The sequence below is a fragment of the Mustela nivalis genome, assembly GCF_964662115.1.
Source record: "Mustela nivalis genome assembly, chromosome: 6".
Classification (NCBI taxonomy): Eukaryota; Metazoa; Chordata; class Mammalia; order Carnivora; family Mustelidae; genus Mustela; species Mustela nivalis.
Genome location: NC_139025.1, coordinates 73,986,687 through 74,003,810, shown reverse-complemented (window position 1 = coordinate 74,003,810; position 17,124 = coordinate 73,986,687). Strand labels below are relative to the sequence as shown.

At 42.0% G+C, this 17,124-nt stretch overlaps 1 long non-coding RNA gene and 1 gene segment (V, D, J or C); both read left to right on the top strand.

Moving 5' to 3' along the window:
• The first annotated feature begins 1,231 nt into the window (after positions 1-1,231).
• On the top strand, positions 1,232-9,314 carry LOC309866792 (T cell receptor alpha variable 22-like). The segment is given in 4 exons: positions 1,232-1,601; positions 1,788-2,083; positions 6,189-6,308; positions 6,662-9,314.
• Positions 9,315-13,132: 3,818 nt separating this feature from the next.
• Positions 13,133-14,884, top strand: LOC309866790. The gene is made up of 2 exons (XR_014312806.1): positions 13,133-13,312; positions 13,945-14,884. It is a non-coding gene; the product is annotated as an uncharacterized lncRNA (long non-coding RNA).
• Positions 14,885-17,124: the final 2,240 nt, after the last annotated feature.

Here is a 17,124-nt window from a genome sequence, read left to right as displayed (position 1 = left end):
CATCTTCTCTCCAGTCCTATCTCTACTGGTACGTGCAGAACCCCAACCAAGGCCTCCAGCTTCTCCTCCTGTACATATCAGGGGACACTCTGGTTAAAGGCATCATAGGTTTTGAGGCTGAATTTCGGAAGACTAAAACCTCCTTCCACCTGAGGAAACCCTCAGCCCATGGGAGCAACACGGCCAAGTATTTCTGTGCTGTGAATGACACAGAGTCTGGGACTGCAGGGAGAGATGAACACAAACTTCTGGAGAATGTGAGACTTCAAGTGAGTCAAAGGGACCAACCTGGGCCATTTTCAATAAGATCTCATGTTCTATTAAGACAAGAGGGCAGAGGGGACTAAACTGCTTAGCTCTTGGTGCAGACATGGTGGTACTCTTCAAAGAATCAGGATTTGTGAGGAAAAGACAATTCATGAGAAAAACACAGTGGCTCCAACAGACTGGAGGCTGGAACTTGTTCAGACGATCACTTCCCATGGGACAGTGATTTTGTGTGGTAATTGCCCATCTGACCAGTGACCAGGCAGGAGAGTACCATGACAGTCTATGTTGATAGTTTTAATCCATTAGGGGGGACTCTAGGCCTCCCCCTGACTGAGCAACTTTTCTTAAGATACTAGATAATTCCATCTGTGTGTGTCAATATTTGAAAATGGAAAATGAAGGTTAACAGTAGAGGAAGGGACTGAGGAAAATGTGAGAAAATAAGATCACTAAGCATACAGGGAGAATATTTACTGAAAGTTTCTGTCATTTACTCAGCTCTTCCATTTTAATATAATCTCAAAGAGGTGGAGCTCTGATCTCCATAAGTGCATTAATGGATCAGGTTGAGGGGGACCAGGACTGTGCTAATAAGACAGAGAAGATTACTGGAGTGCAGTTGAGAATAGGAATCTGTTAAATCCAAGTGGGCTGGAGGCTCCAGTAGAAAACACTTATATTTTCCTTTTCTCCTAATTTTTATAACTAAAAATTCTTAAGATGAACTTCTAACAAAGGAGATTAACAAAAAGATATGCACTCTGAAACAGTTTTCCTTTGTTATATATTCCATATAAATAAATTCTCCATTCTCTGTTAAAGTACATGTGTTGATCCCTGTTTAGAAAGCAGCCTCACTGCAGTTATCTCCCAGGACGTATTGACCCAACAGGGTCCCTATTTCTGTCTGAGTTGTCATCTCACTTTCCTTACCCTCTGTTCAGACTTTCCATACCTAAAAGAGTTCTGAAAAACAAAACAGAAAGACTGGGAAAGTTAGATATCTTCCTTTAGTCCTTCCTCTCTCCCCTCCAGCCTGAATCCTCCACCTCCAACACACGCACACCCCCGAGAAACCTTACACACTCAGCCAGGGCTGGGCCATCATGGGTAGAGTTTCCTCTTAAGAAGGAAAATGACAAAGCTCAAATGTGAGCGTGATTGGTGTTTTGTGATTGTGGTGGAATGGACTGACTGTAAGAACACAACTTATCTAGACCCAAGACGCTATACTCTGCACAGAAGGGGTGTTGATAACTAAGCAACTAGACAAGGAATCATGAGAAGACACTGCGGAGCACTGCTGGGGCTCCTGTGGCTCCAGGTTTGCTGTGAGTAGGGATGTTCCAGATGGGGCTGGGGCTGGGGAGTGGTCCACAGCTGGAAGGGGTGGGGGGAGCTGACACTGAGCTCCTAGAGTCCTACATCCTCAGGGGTGTTTCTTGGGATACTTCACAGGTTTAAAAACTACATCTATGACTCCCCAGTGATATCATTGTTTTTCTCTTTCCACGCAGGGGTGAGAGGGATGAATGTGGAGCAGAGCCCTTCAGCCCTGAGCCTTCAGGAGGGAGCCAGCTCTACTCTGAAGTGCAATTTTTCTAGCAGTCCATACAGTGTGCAGTGGTTCCAACAGCACCCCAGGGGCGGCGGCCTCACCCGGCTGTTTTTCATAGCTTCAGGGATGCAGCACAGTGGGAGGTTAAACTGCACAGTGAATACTAAGGAATGGTCCAGCACCCTCTACATCAGGGCCTCTCAACTGGAAGACTCAGCCACCTACCTGTGTGCAGTGGAGGCACAGTGCTCCCAGGTGATCTGCAGCCTGCACCCAAACTGCAGCTGCACCTGCAGCCCCCCCGCCCTTCCCCCAGGAGGCCTTGTACAGCAGCGATGTGTAGCCTTGAGTTTCCTTATTCGTTTGGTCAGTCTTTTCCTTCTCTCTATAATTATAGACCTATACTGCTAACATGGAGCCCTTAGAGATTCTAAAAACAATGGCAAGATTCAAATCCATGTTTAAGGAAACAGTAGAAACATCCAACTCAGGGTCAAAAGCTAGAGCTTCAATGAGCAGACACTAAATAAGTTCTTACGGTGTGAACCCCACCCATGTTGTGTGCGGCAGGTACAACGGACCTGTTAATATGAACGCATAGCTCAGCTTTGGAGAAGGGTGAAAAAGAGCCTAGTTTTATTTGGCCCTGCTTAAGCCTGTGACTTTTAGTTCCTGGAGGTTCTGAATAACAAATATAATAGCAAAGTAGCTATGTAGCTAATAGCAAATAGCTAACGTTTGGATAACAGCATGTGCGGTGAGCATTGTACAAACATCTTTAGTATCATGTCATCTCCTTGACACCTTATAGTGCAGGTGTTGTGTTATCCCCACCCCCATTTTTTTACAACAAGGGTTAGAAGCTTAAGAAATAAAAAGGTAACTGACTTTAAAAAGCCAAATTCCTAATCCACAGGCCCACTCTTGGAAGAGAAGCAATCTGACTTCAGATCCCATGTTCTCAATCCCTACACTCTGACTACCTTCTCAGAAACTTAAAAATCACATTATTTACAGTGATAAATATGCAGAATGTTTTCATAAAAGTCAAGGAATAAAGAAGCATATTTTGATAATTTTCCACTAGTGACATCAAAGGAAAAGCTGGTTCGAGGTCCCTTATGAAGTGAGGACTCACCTATTATCCTCAGTTCTACAGAAGCACCCACTGCCTCCCCCAGAAGGTCTCAGTGACCCAGGCAGCAGAGGCCAGAAGACAAATGAGACCAGGGTCATCCCAGGATTCAACCCTGGACCTACCAGGCCCTACCGGGGATCTGCTTTCTTCTAAGAGAGGTAGTCAAAATTATTTCATTCCGAGATCATCCAGATGTGCATTCACTCAACAAATATTTATTCTGTAGTGTGATGTGATAGGCACCAGTATCTGGTTGAAGATATCTAATTCCACAGTACAGATAAGTTTCCTGTATGTGTGGAATTTTTATTCTACTGTGGGGAGATAGGACAAGGAAACAATTGCATAAATTACTTCAAGATTTAAGTGACATTAAGAAAATAAAATAATATGAAAGACAATCACAGTGATGACATCTGAGCTCTCTGGAATGATGACATTTGAACTGTGTTCAATGACAAAAATGACAAAAAAGCAAGGTGATAAAACCTAGGAGAAGGAAGTTTTCAAATGCAACAATGGCCATGAGGCAGAAGCAAAATTGATATATTTGTGACAGAAGGCTCATGTTCCTAGAAGGTAGTGAGGGGGGAGTGGTAGTGATATGTCAAAGAGATAGTTAAGGGCCCTATCATATGTGGCCTTCTACCATTGTGTTTACATTCATATATTATTCTCTATGAAATGGGAAGCATTTGAGGGCTTTTAAATAGGTGCTCTAATCTGATTTATGTTTCAGAAGGGTCATAGTCCATGTTTGGGGGAACAGCTCATAGGGGGACATGGGGGCCAAGACTATGGCACAAAGACAGGAAGAGCTTCCAAGACCCAATAAAATTTGATGGAGGCCAAGTTCTGGGAGGAGTCCTATAATACAGTCACATTTTCTGTATCTGAAAATTTTGGAAGTAAGCTATTTTAAGATCAATTGGACAAAACCAGTCTTTTTCCATGCTAACTACACCTCTGCCGGGCTTGCCCTTGTTTAGGTGGTGTTGGAGTGGCTCCAAACATTTTTGGGAAATCTGGCAGAGGTGAGATTGAGTTGAGGACACATTTAGTTTACATTAGTGAGATATATTTAGCGTGATTTATAGTGATTTCTATATATAGTTAAGTTTCTGCTAACCATTCCTAGTGTGGAATTGCTTCCTGGACTGTTCCTTCTGCCTACTGTTGTCCACTCACTCAGTATTAGGATGTGAAACTGCAAAAAACTAGCTTGGGTATGTCCTATGGCCCTCAGTACTTAAGGATGTGGGTAGAAGAAGAGAATCAAGGTTTGAGATATTCAGAGATGTGTCATATAATTAAGTAATTAGCCTGTTCTAGGTACCTTCTATCAGTGGAACGAATCGTAATATTTGTCCTTTAGTGTCTGGCTTACTTCGCTGTAGCCTATTTTCCAGATTCATCCATGTTGTAGCATGTCTCAGTATTTCATTACTTTTTAAGACAGAATGATGTTCTGTTATAGAGATATATGAAACTGTGTTTATCCATTTGTCATTTGATGGACATTTGGGTTATTTCCACCATTTGGCTATGATGAATAATGCTTATGAACATTCATGTACAAGTTTTTATAAAAATATGGTTTTGAATCTGAGACTTGAAGAATAAAAAACAATTGGGCAAAGCCAGCAAATTCAGGGGAGTGAGAATCAGAAGTATAAGATAGTATCAGAAGTATAAGGTAGGAGAAGTAGTCTGGGGCCAGATCTTGCGGATCTTTGAAAGGAGTATAGTTTTTATTCTAAATATAATATCAGAGTCATTGACTAAATAAGAGCTCCACATTGACATGATCTAGTTTATGTTCTAGTACTGTCTTGCTGCTATGTAGTGAGTGGGTTGTAGAGGGCAGAACTAGGAAGGAGACCAGTTAGAAGACTATTGCAACAGTTCAGGTGAAGGCAGATAATAGCCTGGATTAAGGTTATGGTGGTGAATATTGAAATTTGTGACTGCATTCAAGATGTATTTACTAGTGGTTGCCTGAGGGGAGAGGGTGGAGGAGGGGCAACACGGGGGGGAAGGGGAGCAGGAGATACAGGCTTCCAGTTATGGGATGAATAAGTCATGGGAATAAAAGGCACAGCGTAGGGAATATAGACAGTGATACTGTAGTAGCACTGTATGGTGCCAGATGGGAGCTACACTTGTGGGGAGCAGAGCATAATGTTTAAACTAGTCAAATCACTATGATGTACACCAGAAACTAATGTTAACATTGTGTGTCAACTACACTAAAAAAAATAATAAAAATTATGTATGTATTTTTCATCAGGTTTTTAAAAAATTGATATAATTGACATATAACACTGTGTAAGTTTAAGAGAGAGAGTTGGGGGAGAGGACCAGAGGGAAAGGGGCAAGCAGACTCCATGGTGAGCACAGAGCTCTAGTCGGGGCTTGATCCCACAGATCTGACATCATGACCTGAGCCAAAAGCAAGAGTCAGATGATTAACTGACTGAGCCACCCAGGTGTCCCTATATACTACATCTTCTTTATGCATTTATCCATTGACATTTTCCTGATTTCAAGTAGACTAAGCCTGTTGAAAAAATGTGGGAAACATGTAACTTCTTCAAATTTATTTAAAATGACTCAATACTGTGTTGAGAAGATGTAATGGAATTCTGAACCCTACCTTCTCACTATGCTTGCTTTCTGCTAATCCACATAACTTCTGATTGGAGACACACTCAGAACTGTTGTAACACAACCCAGATCCTCACCAATGTGACTGGAGTCATGTCGAATCCTGTGAGAAAACTCCACGAGATGGAGGGCAAGAGTCTTCCTGGGTCAAGGCCAGATTAAACATGGGAGGATCCCTGGAGTGTTTTCTTGTTCTCCTTTAGATGGATCTGATAAGTGTGGAGAATCCTTAACTTGCTCTTGTCATTTAAAGCTAAGAGATATTATCACTGAAAGCTACAAGATAATGGTTGTTCACTTGTCTCACTTGATTGCCTGCACGCAAATCGCATCTCACATGTAGCCCACATCTTGCACATAAATCTATATCCTGTTTGTAATTGGATCTTGTGGAAGTTATAAAAGAAGTGATTGTAAGAAATAAAGACATCTACTGATCATCAGTTGGTAGTCCCCCCCATCACTTCAGCTCCGATCACCAGGATCCCCACTGTGAAGGTGACAAGAACTTAATTTATTTAATCTATTGCTGTTTTGTTTGTTCCTCTCCCATAGATACAGGGAGAAAAGAGGATTGGACCAGCTGGTTTTGCAGTTGGGCACCCGACCACAAGATGGCGAAGCATCTCTGCTGATGCAGATTATGTGAAAGGGTCCTTTTGGTTGACTGTGAGAGTAAGTTAAAGACAGAAGCAGATGCCTGTGTAGACAGTTTAAGAAACCACTGTGTATTTGAGGAAGGAAAGAAATAACCTGGTATTAGAAGTAACTTTCCTGGCTGGAGATTGCAGATCCCAGCTGGAGGAACAATGAAGACACTTATTGGAATGTTCCTGTTCTTGTGGCTGCAGCTGGACTGTGAGTGGAAAACTTTCGGGTAAAGGGTGTCTTAGTATTAGAAGTCTGAAAAGGAGATTAGCTTTTTCCAGACTTCCTGAAGTTGCTGCAGCAAAAAAGAAACAAAAACTCTGGAGAATGATGACCTAATGATTTTGTCTGACCTTTTTTTTTTTTGTTTTCCCCCACAGGGTTTAGTAGAGGAGAAGAGATACAGCAGCACCCTTCTTTGTTGACTGTCCGGGAGGGAGGCAGCTTTGTTATCAACTGCACTTACACAGACAGTGCCTCCGACTACTTCTTTTGGTACAAGCAAGAACCTGGAAAAGGCCTCCAGTTGCTTATATATACTCTTTCAAATGTGGTCAAGAAACAAGAACAAAGACTCACCGTCCTACTTAATAAGAAGGACAAGCATCTTTCCCTGCAAGACACAGCCACCCATCCTAGGGACTCAGCCACCTACTTCTGTGCAACAAGAGCACAGTGGTCCCCAGGCACCTGCAGCCTGCCCCCAAACCTAAGACTGGGGTGGAAGCCCCACTCTTTTTCCCTTTGTCACCAGCCTTCAAGCCAGAGATTTTGCCATATTCCATCTTAAATAAACATTCTTTTAAAAAAATATATATATGTATAAATATTCTAACTGATCTTAAAGAATGTCAGTTTCAGAATGACCCAATAAGTGTAAGAACATTTGGAATGAACACTTAAGGGAGTTAGTGATTTCTTAGTTAAGTATCTGGGCTTTAAGGTTCATGTTTTGGGTACTGTTCAGAGTTACACTTTACAAAGGACAATGTCAGGGAGTACTCTGCTTGATGGAAAGATTTTTTACCTTTTATTTGTTTAAAAAGATTTTATTTATTTGACAGAGCGAGAGAGAGATCACAAGTAGGCAGAGAGGAAGGCAGAGAGAGATGGGGAAGCAGGCTCCCTGCTAAGCAGAGAGACCAATGCGGGGCTCAATCCCAGGAGACCAATGCGGGGCTCGATCCCAGGACCCTGGGTTCATGACCTGAACTGAAGACAGAGGCTTTAACCCACAGAGCCATCCAGGCGCCCTGGTTTTTTACCTTTTAATAATAGCATTCATTAACTTTTTCTGATTATAGAAATGTTAACTCCATGTTATAGGAGGAAAACGAAGAATATATATATAATAGGAAGTTCAAACATAACGCTATTATCCAGATAAATCATGGCTAACATCTGGTATACCTTCTTTATTAAACTCTTGTTAAAGATTATAAGCACAAATGGGGCGCCTGGGTGGCTCAGTGGGTTAAGCCTCTGCCTTCAGCTCAGGTCATGATCTCAGGGTTCCGGGATCGAGCCCTGCATCGGGCTCTCTGCTTGGCGGTGAGCCTGCTTCCTCCTCTCTCTGCCTGCCTCTCTGCCTGCTTGTGATCTCTCTCTCTCTCTCTGTCAAATAAATAAATAAAATATTAAAAAAAAAGATTAGAAGCACGCAGACTGGTATTTGAACTTACTTCCACTTAACATTATATCATAATCTGAGCATTCACGTTTATCAAATCTTAAGAAATTGAACTTTTAATGATTTTATGAGTGATTTTATGTCACCATTTTATTTCTTCTTTAATCATTTCCTTATATTTGTGGGAATGATTAAATACTTTTCTTAATTCAAATGTTACCCTTTAAATAGCTTGTTATATGTGGTAGCCAATAATGATAATACCAATATAAATGATAGTAATAACTAGTACAAAGACAGTGGAAAAACAAGGAATGGACTTGAATATGAAAGACTTTGAATAAAACAAAAGAGGAATTCTAAATTATGGGGAAGAACAGGATTATCCTCAAATTCTGTTGAATCAATTGTTCAGATAAGAGGTTCTCATACTTTCTCCTGAAGCATCCCTACAGGGGAGGGCCACCAAACATGACCTTTTCCTTCTTGAAATCTGGATGTGTGGGCAGAGTCGCCCAAAGTAGTCTGATGAAAGTACAAGCAATCTCATGTTTACTTTAAAATTTTTGAGTTATCATCTTTATTTTACTGCATTATATATCCATGTTAATTTTAACGCGACATAATCTTGTAAATAATTTACCTATTCTCCAATTTTTCAGTAATAAAAGTGCTCCTAGCTGATGCATGATATTTATTACATTTTATCTTGAGGCAAGAGTACTCTAATTTGAAAAGCACAAAGTTGACTATTTGAAAACGAAAGTGTTGCAAAATCAATAGGCAATCAATAAATATTGGTTGGGCAAATAAATGAAGTACCTCACATGATGAAATAAATTCCAGAGAGATTAAAGTAATTAAATCAAGAGTTGTTAGTAAAAAATATGAATGTGTGTTAGTCAACAAACTGAAGAAGAATTTTCTAAACTTAAGAACAGTGAATGAAATCATGGGAAAAATAGAATAATTAATTACATAAATATTAAAAACTAATTTATTATATGAAAAAATGACCAAAATTACATTCAAACCAGTTTACTGATAACTTGCTGTTAATCTCACAAAAGATTAATAATTCTTCTGCATAATTTCTATATGCTTAAAAAGGAAAACATTAATATCGAAATAGGTAAATATACAGAAGATGTGATGAGGACACTTGCACAGGAAAAAAATAAATGGTTCAAAACACATGGAAAATGTTTAAACCCACTGGTATTCTTAAAAATGTATAGAAATAACTTTAAAAAAACATTAGGGAGTTGTAGGAATAATTTAATAGCAATATTAAAGAACAGAGAATTTGAGCAAAATGTTGTGAAATAAACATACACTAGTGGGAGAATAACTTTGTAAGCTATTTTGGAAAGTAATTAAAAAACATGACTTAGTAAAAACCAGATTAATTTCCTTGTAATTTTTTTCCCTGGAAAACTTGTCTTCAGGAAAACCCTCCATGCATATGAAAATAATTATTTACAAAGTTATTTGGGAAGTTATTTATATTACCCCAAATTTAAAATGAAAATGTCTAATCTTAAAGGGAAAGGCTTGGGGTGCCTGGGTGGCTCAGTCAGTTAAGTGTCTGACTCTTGATTTCTGCTCAGGTCGTGATGTCAGGGTCCTGGAATCGAGCACCATGTTCAGCTTCCTGCTCAGCAAGGAGTCTGCTTGTGGATTCTCTCTTTCTCTCCCTCTGTTCCTCCCCCTGCTCTTTCTTTCTCTCTCAAATAAATAAATAAACCGTTAAAAAGGGGGGGGGGGAAGGGCTTAGTCGTCCAAATGGAATATTATATAGCAAATAAATGGCACTTGTAAAGAGAATCTATAATGGTTATCAAGATATGAGCTGGTGTGATTGCTATTTTTTTTTTAAAAGAGACTATTTATTTGCTTATTTGCCAGGCAGAGATCACAAGTAGGTAGAACAGCAGGTGGGGGGGTGGGGGGAGGGAAGCAGGCTCCCTGCTGAGCAGAGAGCTTCATGTAGGGCTCAATCCCAGGACCCTGAGATCAGGACCTAAGCCAAAGGCAGAGGCCTAACCCACTGAGCCACCCAGGCACCCCGTGTGATTGCTACGTAGGGAAAATACGAACAGCACAAAGTTTGGAAAGTAATTCACAAGATATTGATAATGTATATCCTTGCTTAGCAGAATAAGCAGTGATTTTTCTCTTTTCATTCTCGTTTTTTCCATTTTCTAGTTGATTTAAGGTATCTCTAATCCTTATCTGCAAATTCTCTAAAATTCCTCCTAGCCCTGAAGCTCAGTGAGCTGTGGCTCACTGACTATGGTTCACAGTGTGAGGGCTGGCCCAGCAGCCTGCGTTGCATCCCTTTACTTAGACAGTTCCCATTTACTGCGTTCTTACTGTGTGCGATGTATGTACAAAGAGTTTTATGTACATTAGTCCATCCAGGTCTCCTCATAACTTCTGATAATATTTCTGTTTTATACACAATTACATTAAGTAGCTTGCCCAAGCTCAGCTAGAGATTAAATGCAAAAGTGGGTTTCAGAGCCTGGACAGCTTAAGGCTGGAACACAGTCCACAATGCCGATCAACCTCTGTCTCCAAATTTCTCCTGTGGACAAGCGTCCAGGTTAAATGTATAGGACTTTTATAAGATTACTTACTTGCTGAAAAGCCTCTGTAGGGTTTTGTTGTTGTTGTTGTTGTTTGCTAATAGATAAGCTATAAACTCAAGCATTCAAAATCGTTTGCTATCTAGACCCAAACTCTCCTTCCAGCTTTATTTCTCAGCATATACTAGCCCATTCTCCTTTCTTCCTTCCATGCATTTATTTGCCTGTCTGTCCATCTATCCATCCCTCTATTGTTAAAGCCACAGAATGGCTTAAATGTATTTGAGGAAGTGACAACAATACAGCCACCATGTCATTAACAAAGTAGGAAAGAAAGAAATTCTGATATACGCAATCTGTTGTATTAAAAAAAAAAAATTGACCTTCCAGGGAGTATGGTTCTGCATGAACTGGGAAACTTCCCTGATTTGAGTTTCTGCTGGATTTTAAGTGAGTATTTATTACACTATCTCAACAAGATCAAGAAGAAAGATCTCTTGAAGTCAAAGTGTTGGGTCCCCCAATAATGGGTCCATGATTAAAGGAGAGAGACCGATACAAAGCAAAGGTCAAGCAAAGCTTTATTTCGTGCCAAGCATCAAGAATCAAACCAAGGGGGATGCCTGGGTGGCTCAGTTGGTTGGACGACTGCCTTCAGCTCAGGTCATGATCCCGGAGTCCCGGGATCGAGTCCTGCATCAGGCTCCCAGCTCCATGGGGAGTCTGCTTCTCCCTCTGACCTTCTCCTCGCTCATGCTCTCTCTCACTGTCTCTCTCTCTCAAATAAATAAAAATAAATCTTTAAAAAAAATAATCAAGTCTAGGGGCGCCTGGGTGGCTCAGTGGGTTAAAACCTCTGTCTTTGGCTCAGGTCATGATCCCAGGGTCCGGGGATTGATCCCTGCATTGGACGTTCTGCCTGCATTGGACTTTCTGCTCAGCGGGGAGCCTGATCCCTCCTCTCTCTCTCTCTCTCTTTGCCTGCTTCTCTGCCTACTTGTGATCTCTGTATGTCAAATAAATAAATAAAATCTGTAAAAAAAAAAAAAATCAAACCAAACATTCGGGGCACACCTCTTACAAAAGAGGGCGACCCTTGTTTGTTTCACAGACTTTTATACAGCAAAGGCCACGTGGTTGGGCCCGGCCACACACAGGTGGCCAATGAAATTGTAACACACAGAGAAAGCTGCACCATTATGCTAGGTGACCAATTAAATTACAATTTACCCTAGTAGACATTTGAACCAGCCTATCACCTTAGTTAGAATTGGTGCCCAAAGGGCGGGGCCCATACTCCTTGGTAGCTAGGAGACAGTATGCACCCCCACTGATTGAATACCTCCTCCTGGCCTGACCCACTCTTGTATTTGGACTTTGTTACGTGGGACTGGTTTCCAGGACTTGTTTTTAAGTAAGTTCTCCTGGGGTGGGGAGCAGAGTCAATTTAAGTTTTACAACAAACTGGCAGTTCAACCTGGGTGGGGCCACTCTGGCTGAATAGGCTCTTACAAAAGCCATAATTTTCCTGCCTGTGGGAAGGCCAGGAGGAGTGAAGAGAGGAGGTTCACTCCCTGGATCTGAGCACTTTTCCTAGAATTCAGGCACGTGCTCTCCTGTGCTTTACATTATCGACAGCTGGTGACATCCTCTGGCTGTTGTAGAAAAAGAATAGTGAGGGCGGTGGAACTGAACCCTTTGGAAATGTGATCATTTGTCCTGTATCAAATCTTAATACTGCAAATTCCCTTTTCTGGACCAAGACGAGCATTCATATAGTCCTGCTACTTCAGGTAGAGGCATCGGCATTGCCAGGAATCTTGTTAGAAATATAGACTATCCAGTCCCACTGGAGACCCAACTGTGGGAGCCATAGACTGGCTGCCCCAAAATGGGTCACTTTGGCTTGAAGGTTATTTTCAGTTAAAAGGCAATCAAAATCCAGAAGATTCAGGAAAAACTCTTATCCACACACCACCACCCCCCAGCCTAATAAGAATTGAGATAAGCTATCTGCTCCAGGAAGACAACTATCACTGTAAATAACTACATTATACTGTGAATTAAGTATGGTAGACAGGGAGGAACTTAGCAAAGTCTGTCTGATCAAAGTCCTCTATGTCCCATTGTCTCTGAGTTCTCCAGCAAACATTTGCTTAGCAAATATTTACTTTTACATCTTCTTGTGAATTACTTCCTTCCCTTTGAAGTCCCAGACCCCTAACCCCTTTTCCTTAGTTCAGAATGACGTAGAAACCTCATTTTGTCTTTGAAATTTCCATGTCTGCGTAGATTCCCTGTAAGCACATCAGATTTAATTTTCTCTTATTAATCTGTCTCATGACGATTTGATTCTTAGTCTGGCTAGAAGGATGTTGTAAGGAACAGGATAGTGATAGTGTTGATCTTTGACATAATGAAAAACAATCTGTATTTTAGCAAAATCCCTAGGTAATTTGTATGCACAGTGAGAAGCACTTGTCTTCAACACACTTTGTTATTGTAAAAACCTTCTGAACACAAGATGGCGCTCTTTCCTATCTATTTGGCTCCTCCCTCAGCTTTGAGCCCTGTTCACTCTAAAGCTGGATGAGGTCAGTGAGTGTCTGCAGAGGGCTCTACAAGCTTGTCACTGATTGGGTAGGAAGCAGAAACTTCCTCCCACAGATGAACTCCAGTGACACCCACCAGACTAAAGGGAATGGCTTTTTGTTTCAGGAGAGTGAGTCCACATGCCAGGCCACAGCTGGGGAGAAGAATGAAACTGTTCCTGGGAGTTATTCTGGTGATTTTGTGGTTTCCAGTGGACTGTGAGTTGGAGGCTTCCTGGTGATGAGGGCAAAGAGATCCAGGCACCCAGCCCGCAGGATAGAGATGGGAAGGGCTAAGATCCATTCTGCTTCTTTGGTTATATCAACGAAGAAGTTGTGAAAAGAAAAATATGATACTTTAAAAAAAAATTATTTATTTTAAGGGTGCCTCGGTGGCTCAGTCATTTAGCATCTCCCTTTGTTCAGGTCATGATGCCAGAGTCCTGGGATAGAGACCCCATCAGGCTCTCGGCTCTGCAGGAGCCTGCTTCTCCCTCTACTACTCCCCCTGCTTGTCTTCTCTCTCTTGCTATGTCTCTGTCAAACAAATACATAAAATCTTTAAGAAGAAAAAAATATTTATTTATTTTAGAGAGAGAGAGAGCGAGAGCATGTGAGTGATCCAGAGGTGGGGCAGAGGGAGAGGAAGAGAGAATCCTAAAGCAGACTCCCTGCTGAGCACTGAGCTGAGTGCAGGGCCTGATCCCAGGACCCTGAGATTATGACCATAGCTGAAATCAAGAGTCAGCTGTTCAACCGACTGAGCCACCCAGTTGCCCCCCAAAAGAGACTCTTATGAGTGTCAATGTAGTGACTAAACCTCTTGTTTCTGGTATTGTGTTTCTGCCTAGGGGTAAGCAGCCAAAAGATGGAACAGAATCCACAGTCCCTGAGCATCCAGGAGGGTGAGAAGGCGGTGCTGACCTGTAACTACACGAATTATTCTCCAGTGGTCTTCCAGTGGTATCGACAAGATCTGGGAAGAGACCTTGTCTTCTTGCTACTAATACGTGAAAATGAGGGTGAAAAACAGACAGGAAGACTGAGGGCCACCTTTGATAAGACCCTCCAGCAGAGTTCCTTTTATATCACGAAGTCCCAGCCTGCAGACTCAGCCACCTACTTCTGTGCTGCAGACACCTGCTTCCTGCACCCAAACTCTGCCAGTGGCTCAGTCAGCAGAGCTGCTGGCAGAGCTGCTGGCTGTGCTGACCTCAAGGGCTGACCCCAGCTCCAGGCCGAACAAGTGGGGGCCACTTGAAAGGGTTAAAGGCTGTGAGCCAGAGCCCTGGATCTACCTCCAGCCTGAGTCTCTCCCTGCTGATACCGCTGTGTGTCTATGAGCAGCTCCTGAGAATCGCTGGTCTCATTTGCCTCATCGGATCATGAAGGGCTTACCACATGATTCTCAAGTTTGTCTCAGCAATGAAATCCAAACAGTCTAATTTTTTAGGAAAAAGAAATATGCCCTGAAGAATGCCAGAGATCAAGAAAAGAGGATTTATGTGATGCATGCACATGTTTATATATATGTGTATCTGTGTGCATGTTTAAGGACAATTAATTCTGCCCAGTTTTTGTGACTAGGCCAGAATAGCCTGAGACATATACAGGGTTAAACACATTCCTTTTAAACATTAACTGTATATTCCTCCACATAAACAACAACAGCAAACAAACCAGTCTAAACATTCCTGAGACCCTTTTAAACTGAACCTCAAATAATGATATAAAAAATTGACCTGTGTTTAAAAAAAAAAAAAATTCAACCAAGTAAAATTGAAGATCTAATTGTTTTTGTTAAATGATTCTTGCACTGAACAACATTCTATCCAGTAAGTAGAGGAAAGCTCTGCAGAGCTGCAGGAAAGGAAAGGTTTTTTTAAAGGCTGAGAGAAGGCATTAAAAAAAAAAAAAAAAGCATTTATTAGGAAGGAATCCAGTGTTTAGGCAAGGTTGCCCTCCTAAGAGGGGTGGAGCCTTTCAGGAGACTGCCTCTGGAAAATTCCAGCTTGGCCCGTTAAAAGTCCATTCCTGAGGGGGTTGAAACTGTAGTCAGGTTAGTTATTAAATCTTGGTTTACTGATTGGGGCCTTAAGTGGCTCTATTATGGATATGTGGTTTTTCTTTTGAACACCTATATTCTTTGATATTACTCATCTTGTGAAGGAAGGGCCAGACTATACTGGGCAACATGCCATAAGTCATGAACACCACAAAGATGGATTTAGTGCTGTAGGAAAGACATTAGGGTTCGAAGCTGACAGCCAAGAAAGAGCTCTTGAGATGTTATGCACAAAAAAGATGGTTTCATCGAAGCACAGGAATAGGGCCCATGGGCAGAAAGAGCTGCACTGGGGTCCTGAGGAGTGGCCCATTATATACTTTCAAGTTAGGAGGGAGTCAGGGATAGGGTAAGTCCCTAGGGAATTTGGAAGCAAGGTTTCCAGGACCAGGAGGGGACTAGCTGTTGTTAGGAAAAGATCGTGTTTTACTATCCGGTCAAACCTTGGTCCTGAGACCCTTCAGATGTATAGTGTGGGTTGTATGCTTGGGAGGTGACTGCCAGTATGCATCTTGGGGGTGGGAGTAGAGATAAAGGAAATTTCCAAAAGAATTTTTATATGTTAAAATGACTTACAGGATCTGGGGTTTGGGCTAAGATTGGCTTTGTCCTCAGCAAAGTTTTAACATGGAGGCAGCTGAGTTCCTGGAGGAATGGCATTCTGCCTGTTTCAAGGACTTGTCAATGGGCTGTAGGCAGTAAGGAAATAAAAATATTTTTCTTCTACCTTTGTCTCCCACATCATTTAGAACCTTTGTTTACTATGTATGTGGTGTCAGTGAGTGTGTCTAAGTATAACTTAGAGGTGATGAGGGAACAGAAGGCTGGCTGAGGACAAAGCAAAAGCTGACACTCTGCAACCTTCTCCCACCCCCACTCCTGGGTGGGACATTTGTGACATTCTTTGGGAATCTCCCAACTACCTTAATGTTAATTAAGATTAATGTTAGTCCCCTTGCTAAGAAGGGAAAAAATGACCCTGACACTGGCAATGCCTCTGGTGTCCAGTATCCTGTAAGTCTTCTTTAGCATATGAAAATTTATTGAAACATCCTTTTTCCCTAACCTCCCCTAATCCCATCATATAAAACCTGCCAGCCCTTGTAAGAGCCTATTTAGCCAGAGCGATTCCATCCAGTTAAACAGTGATTTTATTGTTTATGCAGTGAAACTTAAACTGACCTTGCCCCCCACCCCCACCAGGGGAACTTACTTAAAAGCAAGTCCAGGAAACCAGTAAAATATGGTCGACCAGTCCCTGATAACAGAGCCGAAATACAAGGGCAGGGCAGAGCAGGTGGAGGCAACAGAGCCCAAATGCAGAGATGAATCGGGCCAGGTGGAGACATCCAATGAGTGGGGGCACATACTGTCTCCCTAGCTACCAAGGAGTGTGGGCCCCACCTTTGGGGTGCCTTTTGGGGGCCAATTCTGACCAAGGTGATAGGCTAGTTCAAATAGCTACTATGGGGTGAATTGTAATTCAATTGGCCACCTGTGTGTGACCTAGCATGACTGTGCAGCTTTCTCTGTGTGTTGCAATCTCATTGGCCACCTTTGTGTGGCCAGGCTCAACCACATGGACTTTGCTCTTAAAAGCTAATCTGTGAGGATGGGAGGGGTTGCCCTCTCTGTAAGAGGGGGCCCGGAATGGTCACTTTGATTCTCAATGCTTGGCACAAAATAAAGCTTTGCTTGACTTTCACTTTGTATCAGTCTTGTTCCTTTGACCATGGACCCAACACCCTCACAACCCAGGGCAGCAGCTCTTTCTGCCCAGGAATCCTGTCCTCAAGCTTTAGTAAACCAGAATTTTGCACCAAAGATGTTTCAGGAATTCTTTCTTGGTCACCCACTCCCGACCTCACCCCACCAAACCTCACTTATATTCTAAACTTCATCAGAGGAAGCTTGCACTTTCTCACATTTGGCATGGGTTCCAAGTTGAGGACCTCTCTATTTTTTT